This window comes from Gadus chalcogrammus, chromosome 1 (genome assembly GCF_026213295.1).
Source record: "Gadus chalcogrammus isolate NIFS_2021 chromosome 1, NIFS_Gcha_1.0, whole genome shotgun sequence".
Classification (NCBI taxonomy): Eukaryota; Metazoa; Chordata; class Actinopteri; order Gadiformes; family Gadidae; genus Gadus; species Gadus chalcogrammus.
In genome coordinates this window covers 3909726-3918756 of record NC_079412.1, presented here as the reverse complement: position 1 = coordinate 3918756, position 9031 = coordinate 3909726, and positions in this window count along the sequence as shown.

Sequence of the window (9031 nt, the reverse complement as noted above, 5' to 3'; positions counted from 1 at the left end):
TCTCAGAAGGGTGGCTGGCGTCTCCCTTAGGGATAGGGTGAGAAGCTGAGCCATCCGTGAGGAACTCGGATTAGAGCCGCTGCTCCTTTACTTAGAAAGGAGTCAGCTGAGGTGGTTCGGGCATCTGGTAAAGATGCCCACTGGGCGCCTTCCTTGGGAGGTGTTTCAGGCACGTCCAGCGGGGAGGAGACCTCGGGGAAGACCCAGGACTAGGTGGAGAGATTATATCTCAACACTGGCCTGGGAACGCCTCGGGATACCCCCGTCAGAGCTCGTCAATGTGGCCCGGGAAAGGGAAGTCTGGGGCCCCCTGCTTGAGCTGCTCCCCCCGCGACCCGACCCCGGATAAGCGGATGACGATGAGGATGAGGATGAGAACAGCGTTCAAAAAAAAATAAGGTCAGGGGGGGGCGTTTGCTCAAAAAAGGTTGAGAACCACTGAAATACAGGATCGGCAGGCAGAGAGTAGTCAGCAGGCAGAGGTCGGCAACGGGAGGGCAGATGGGCAGTAGGGAACGGGTGAACAGACAGACCGACAGGGACTCGACGGCGGTCGGGAGGTCAGGCAGGCGAAGGGTCGAAAGCAGGGGAGGCAGGCTGGTGGATCAGGAGTTGGGGGCAGACAGGCAGACAGGCCGACAGGGGCTGGGCGGCAGGCAGGATAGTCAGAAAGGAAGGTATCCGAGAACAGGCAGGATAGTCAGACAGGCAGGGATCAGAGAACAGGCAGGATCGGAGGTGGGTCAGGATTCGAGTCGCAGGAAAGCACTGTGAAACACAAGAGACAATCTGGCAGGGAATGTTTGGAAGGAGAGGACTGATATAGGGAGAGCATAGGTGAAGGTCAGACAGGCCTGTGATACACTCTACCGGCCAAAAATGCAAGGAGAAATCAAAGACTATGTGCAGCAGTGCTTGGTGTGTAATGTGTATGCACACGAGCAACAGAAGGAGACTATGACTTCTGGGAGATCAATCTACTTCCAGACCTGTCAGCAGGTACAGACATCAGAAGGTTGGCACGGTACAGCATCCCTGACCAGGTCATTTCAGACTGTGGAGGTCAGTTTGACTGTAGAGAGTTTCGGGCATTTGCGAGGGAGTTGGGCTTCAAACATGTTATGTCCTCCCGAGACACCCAAAAAGCTAACAGCAAGGCAGAGTGTGCAGTGAAGATTGCAAAGAGCCTATGCAGAAAAGAAGACCGTGCCGATGAGGTCCCCTGGAAGGCTTTTCTACACTGGAGGAACACACCCAAAGGAGCTGAACCACTCCCGGGTGGCAGGAAGGGCCGATGGAGGAGAGGTGTATGCTTGCAGCAGGTGAGACCGCGGTCCTATCTGGTCAACATGGGGGGAACCGCATGCACTGCAGCCCAGCACAGCGACTGATGTCACGAAGGCTGAAAACTATTCTCCCTGTGGCTGACCAGCTGGTAGAGCCTCAGGTCACCACTGGTGTTAGAGTGAAGCATCAGGCAGTGTAGCTGACTTATGATGGATCTGCGAGGGATCTGCAGGAGCTGAACATCGGCCATCCCATCAGGGTGAAACCACTCCCGGTTGGCAGGAAGTGCCGATGGAGGAGAGGTGTATGCTTGCAGCAGGTGAGACCGCCGTCCTATCTGATCAACGTGGAGGAAACCGTGCATCGTCGCAACAGGGTCGATCTCCGACCAGCAGATGTTGCCCCTCCACAGCCGTCAGCCCACGAAGAACGGCCACCTGAGCAGCCTTTGGACACAGGTGCAGCTGACAGGGGCCATGCGGAGGCAGTCGTCCTTAGCCCTGCGACGACTCCAAGGTTGTCAGCCCCGAGGTCACCGCCATCTCCCCCACGGGCTGTGACCTCATCATGCCGTGCGTTACAGGGCCAGGCCTTCTTCCGAAGAGGGAGGCATATTAAGCCTCCAGAAAGACTTGACTGTTAGGACATACACTGAGCTGAGAGTGACACACGCACACACACACACACACACACATGCAGGACAGTGGACTTTATTGTTTACAACAAAAAAAGGATGGTCACTTTGAATGTTCTTATTCGGTTGTTTGTGCATGCTCTGATACTACTATTTTGTGGTTATAATTCTACAAAGGTCCTGGTTGATATTGACTAGCCGTCTCATTTATACACCATTTCTATTGCATTATTTTGATTTGTGGATATGAACACTAATGTTCTAATGACTTATACAATCCATGTTATTGTTTGGTATTGCATTCTAATAAAGGAAGGGAGATGTTGAAGGGTAATGTTTTGCAAGCCGACAGCGCCCTCTGGTGGGCTCGTGTGTGTATGTACTCGGTAGTCCTGACATGGTGCTGAAACGGGCTATGACGCAGGAATGTCGGAGGAAAATGGGGTTAAAAAGGGTTACAAATATCTCCCCATCAAGGCCAACCGCAGAGTAGCCTACGAAAAGAATAGATTGCAATAATATGAATGCTAAAGATATTAAAACACAATTGATTAAGCCTAGGCCGACATATATATCAGTCCTAATCCTGAGCGCACGATCGGGAGGTGGAAGTTGCGCTTTAGATGCCTTCAAGTCCAGCGGAGGGCTCCAGTTTTCGCCGGGAAAGTCATGCGCTGTGATATGTGTGACAGCTATGTTGCACAACATTGCAGCTAAGGCTGGGGTAGCTTTGGTTGAACCGGAGGACATTGAGGACGATGACGACGAGGAAGATCGGTGTGAGGACGGCCTCCCTCATAACTACGCGGCTGGTTTTCATGCACGTCGAAGAGTGATTGAGACTTTTTTTTAACCCCCTCCACCCTCCCACATGTCACTAAACATTCCCGTCAACGTGACCAATCCCCACCATATCCCAGCCTTGTGCCTGCTCCTTTGCATTTTTTTTTATATTTTTATAATTAATATTTCTATTATTTTTTTATTTTATTTTTTTTTGCATCATTTTAGGCTACGTTTTATGAGTAGCCTATGTCAGTCTGCACAAATCACCCCCACTTTCTCTCACACATTTTAAGTGCCCTGCCTGCTCGAACATTTCCTGGACTGTCTCTCTCAAACTAAGAACATAATGGCCCACATTAGGCTCAGACGCACGTGATACACCATTACCAATGTGTTATAATAAAACGCATCCAATACTAGGAATGTCCGCTGGTTACGCCACTGAGGCTATAGTAGGCTAACGAGGCTCTTAGCGTCCTACGAGTACCCTGGAGCACTCGTTAGCTACGAGCGTTTTCAAGACGTTCGTTACCAAAGATGCTTTCGGGAAACGGTGTGAAAACTGTACGATGCTCGTACGACCCACTCTGCGATCCACTTAGGCTAAAGATGCTTTCGGGAAACGGGGCCCTGTAAGATAGCACCATGTATCATTTGCGCCTAAACACACCTCTGCTTTTCGCCGACACACCTCTCGGGGCGCAAGTTTAGTGGCGCGGGGGAAAGTCAGCTTTGCGCCCGGTGCCATACATGAGTCGTTATAGAAAGGCAATTGCGCTGGGTGCAAGATAGGTCTCAAAGTGTGCATAAATTAATGGAATATTTTTCGCGATTCATTCAATGTTAAGGATAACTTATCAATGTCACAATTTAAATTAAACGTTGCAGGCCGTATTATTGAATTTATCATATGGTTTAAGAAAGCCATCATCTGGCAAACGTGAAGGAAATGTCAATTGAGGCCTACACCCTGAGGGACATTCACGTGTCTCTCATTCACACCATTTATCGCCCCTGAGATGAACCCGTTTACTTAACTGACTCTATATTGGCCCCTAAAAATGTGTAAACCTCTCTTGAACCCCTCCCACTCTAGGGACAGCCCTTGAAGTCCCAGGCTGGTCAGGACAACGGCGGTGGAAATCAAGGATGAGACCGGAGTTGACGATGTTGCGACCCATGACCTCTCTTCTGGACCGTAACCCTCCCAGCCGGCCAAGTATTGATAGCCATGGGGTCGGACCACTGACAGCCGTCTAACAATGGAGGCAAGGCCTCCATCGATGAACCCGTGGTGGTTGGGGCTTGGAGATGGGAGGGCTCTGCTTGACAGGCTTAACACGTGCAACACGGTATGTTGGGTGTACCTACATGGGTATGGGGCGATTGAGTCTGACCGCCACAGGGCTTTTTACCTTTGAGACTGGAAAGGGGCCAACGAAGCGATCCGTATGGTGAGACAACACATGGAGCGGGAGGCCCCGGGTGGATAACTGGGTAACATTCTCTTAAAACATGCTGCACTCATAAGAAGCACCTGCCGGGCCCGGCTCCAGTTGCTGCAATACTGGCGCGTTCCCTCAGTCAGAGCTGAGGGAATGCTAACCTCCTCTTCGATGGCCTTGAATATGGATGGCTGGTAACCATAAACACACTGAAAAAAGGAAGTTACCAGTAGAGGTGCCAGGCAGTGTATTGTTGGCTTATTAGACCCAGATGAGGTGTTTCGTCCAGGAGGTGGAATTAAGACGAGGCAGCACACACAGTCTCCAACTCCTCATTGGTGGACAGGACGGTCTCTGCGGTTTCCTTGGCGGAGGGCAGTTTGAGAAGAGGAATGAAGTGTCCACTCTTATGGACAGATAAAGCCCAGGGAGATGACCGACCAGGGGAGATGCAGGACTGGGAGTGGGCGTAGTAGGCCGGAAGGAGAACAAGTGTGAACTCATTCCCGGCACACTCTGGGAAGGCAGAAACATGCTCTCCCACTTCCCTCTCTATGGTCGGCCACCAGAAACGTTGTCTGATGACAAACAGAGACTTTTTTACCCCCGGTTGACAGGAGGGGACTATGTGCCCAATGGATCACCTGGGAATGAAGAGAAGACAGCACAAACAACTAGTTTTGGGTGCAACCATCCAGTACATTCTCCTCAATGCCCCAGGTGATGGCCCGACCAAACATGGAGGTGGCAGAATGTAGGAGGGAGACTTGGGGGTGGAGTCAGGGTCAAACAGACGAGAGAGCATCTGAGGTCGTGTTCTTCGAACCGAGGCGGTAGGACAGAGAAAAATTAAAACGATTAAAGAACAGAGGCAACCTGGCCTGACGGGGGTTGAGCCTCGTTGCGGCCCGAAGATACACCTAGCACTTATCAGTCCCTCCAGAAAAACGCGATTATGCGATCACATAATTCAACGCATAATCAGCCTAAGTCCGCATATTCATGCGGGGGCCGCATTTTTTCAAATATGCCGCACTTTCACAGCATAAATTGCCAATTTCCGCGAAAAAAGCAGCAATTTCCCCCTGTTGCCATGGGAACGTAATGAAGTGATGTAATTACGCGACGTGAACGTCATCGCAAACCCCGCGAAGAAGGCAAGATGAAGCGGTCTCATTTGCCAACAAAGATAAGTGCAAAAGACCGTGCAACGCAGTTTCCCGGATTGTTACACGACAGTGGGGGCAAATTATTTTGCACTCCGTGCAACTGCGTGTTGGACCACAGGCGGAAGTCAACGCTGGAAAACCACATGTTTGGCCGCAGCCAAACATGCCAGGATGGTTAAAGAGATGGACGTTGAGGGAGAGGGGATGGAGGATGAGGGTGAGGAATGATTGGCTAGTGTTAGAGGCTGCAGTTAGTTTTCATTTTCACAGTGGACTGTTGGAGTTTCATTCAATGAGTTGATTCAACTTTACAGTTGTAAGATTGCACTTTTTTCTTACTCTTTTGAAAAGCTTCCTCTGTAAAACAGGAACATTTATTTATTTATATTTTATTTATTCATTTTTACAGAAGTTTTAGCAGATTATTTTGTAAAGCTACAGAAGTTGTACTCAATGTTTTGTAAGTTTGAGCCATGTTTTAAGGTCTCAAATAAAACAAGACAAGAACTTAAATTTTCCAATTTACAATTAGGGCATTTAGCAGATTTACATCGTTTAATACACACATTGACACACAGACGGCAGAGTCAACCATGCAAGGCGACAGCCAGCTCGTCAGGTCAAATTGTAAATTGTAAATATTCAGAGCACTTTCTATGATGTAGTATGCTTGTTTTTCATAGAAAGTAATAAGAAATGACTCTTTACATTAAGGTAATAGCCTAGTGAGAACAGGGTGATGGGGGAATCACTTTTTCCCCTCTTTTTCAAACCCCAATTTTCGCACGTTCCCGCATTTTTTGCAAGTTCCCACATTTTTCCGCGAGTTCCCACAATTTCATCGCATAAAATGGCATAAATATGCAGCATATTTTATCTCATGTTTTAAGAAAACGTGCCGCATAATCAAGGATTTTTGGCCGCATAAATCACAAAAAAACACTGCATTTTTCTGGAGGGACTGTCTTATTGTCGGTCCACACCCACCGACCATAAGATTGCATCTGTTGCAACTGCGGGGATGGCCCACTCCGAGACAGCACCAACCATGGCTGGATCCGTTTCGAGTCTCTCCTCAAGTTCTCTTCACAAATAGACAAAATCAATACAATCATAAAGTGAGGCTCACATGTACCGTTTCTCTCCACTCTTAGTTCACATAAAACAAATACACAGCTCCTTTTTTATCAAAATCCTGTTTCAGCTTATTCGCTGGTTGTTTGAGCTACTGTATTGGTCCGAATATAAGACAGCCTTTTTCCCCTCGAAATAGGTCAGAAAAAGTCGGGTCGTCTTATATTCGGGGTCTAGTATTCAGAGCGCAGTTTCTCTTCTTCGGTGCTCCCTTTAAATGTCAATACACATTTGCGGCCCCAGATGGCGCCAAAAATTTGTTCCGGACGGCGGGAAGAAGAAGTCCAGCGTCCTTAACAACCAGCCCGTTACCGGTGTTTAAAGATGGAAAGACAGGCTGACCATTTAGAGACAAGTGGCTCAAAAGTGGGTCAGGTCAATAAACAACAGCGGAGGAGCTATGATGCCAATTTCAAAATAACGGTCGTCAATAAGGCAGAGTCAACTAACAACTGCCAAGCTGCCAAGAAATTCGGGGTCACGGAGTGTAATGTAAGAAGATGGCGAGCAGAAAAACAATGTCTAAAAGATGCCAACAGTCAGCGCAAATCCTACCGTGGTCCTCAAAGTGGTCGTTTCATTGAGGTTGACCGGAGAGTTTTTGAATATGTCAGGGAAAAAAGAAGTGAGGGAATGCCCATTACCAGAGCTGTCATCCAGCTTAAGGCCCTGGAAATCGCCAGAGAGCTCAACATCACTGGATTTAAAGCCAGCCTCGGCTGGTGTCGTAGGATGATGCGGCGTAATGGACTGTCACTGAGACGGAGAACGAGTTTGGCCCAACACCTGCCATCAGACTTCGGAGAGAAGCTGCTTCCGTTTCAGCGCTTTGTTATTAACCTGAGGAAGAAGCACTCCTACCCGCTGGATCAGATCGGCAATGCTGATCAGACACCCATTTATTTTGACACGCCAACATCGGTGACGGTAAATAGAAAGGGAGAAAAGTCTGTGTTGGTGAAATAAACAGGCAACGAGAAGAGCCGCGTCACTGTCATGTTGACATGTCTCGCTGATGGCAGCAAACTCCCCCCGTATGTCATTCTGAAGCGTAAGACAGTGCCAAAGGACCCAATAGCAGCTGGTATTATTGTGCGCGCCCAGGAGAAGGGCTGGATGGAGTCGGGGCTTGTAGTGGACTTGCTAAAGGTTGTGTGGGGCGCACGCTACAGGGGACTGAGGAAGAGGAGGAACATGCTCGTTCTGGATGCGTTCCGCGGACATCTGACTGAGTCAGTGAAAAGTCAGGTGCGAGCAATGAACGCTGATCTTGTGATCATACCAGGGGGAATGACAAGCCAGCTACAGGTGTTGGACGTAGTTGTGAACAAGCCTTTCAAGGATAACCTGCGAAAGAAATACACAGAGTGGCTCCTGTCTGGCAACCACGCACTCACACCGACCGGGAAAATACAGAAGCCGTCAGTCCGTCTACTGTGTGAATGGATCCTGCATGCATGGGATGCTGTTCCCTCACAGAGCATCATCCATGGCTTTAAAAATGTTGCATCTCAAATGCATTGGACGGCAGTGAGGATGACGCGCTTTGGGAGGAGCCGCTGGAAGCGGAGCAGCTGGGGAGCGATGACAGCGAGAGCGAACAAAGCGGGGCAGACGACGTGTGTCAGGGATAGAGAGAGATCGGAGGAAAAGTTTGGCAATTTTTTGTTAAGTTTAGTTAAATGTGTGGCCTGTATTTTCTCTGTTATTTAAACATTTTCACAATGTTGCTTTATTATTGCTTGATATTAATTTTGAATCATACTGTACATATTTTGCCTCGAAAGTGCCGTGGCCAGTGTTTAATTCATTGTGTTTTTAATATTTTTTTTAAAATTAAGTTCTTTGTTCGGCAAATCTAGTCTGCACATTTTTTTTTCTAAATGTTTGTGTTGAAAAACGGGGGGTCGTCTTATAATCAGGGTCGTCATATATTCGGACCAATACGGTATCTCACATAGTGCAAGTAAATACTGTTCTGTTCCTATAATATTGTCATGGTCCGTCCCTAGTTTTCCCATTCACCTGCCTGCCACCCTGATCTCTCCTAATTAACCCAATCATCTTCCCCTGTGCTCCCCCTGTATCAGTCCTCTCCTTCCAAACATTCCCTGCCAGATTGTCTCCAAAGTTTCTCAGAGCTTTCCCGCGACTTTGATTCCTCATACTTCTCCGATCCTGCCTGTTGCCGATTCCTGCCTGTCTGACTACCTTGCCTGCCGCCCAGCCCCTGTTGGTCTGTCTGCTCTTCTGTCCCCGGCTCCTGATCCACCCGTCTGCCTCCCGTTGCCGATCCCTGCCTGTCTGACTATCCTGCCTGCTGCCCAGCCCCTGCTGGTCTGTCTGCTCTTCTGTCCCCGGCTCCTGATCCACCAGCCTGCCACCCCCTCGTTGCCGACCCCTACCTGTCTGACTATCCCGCCTGCCGTCGAGTCCCTGTCGGTTTGTCTGCTTTCCCGTTCCCCATTCCTGGTCTGTCCATCTGCCCTCCCGTTGCCGACCTCTGCCTGCGGACTACCTTCTGCCTGCCAACCCCGTCCCCAAATAAAGCCTTGTACTCATTCTGCGCCAGTCGT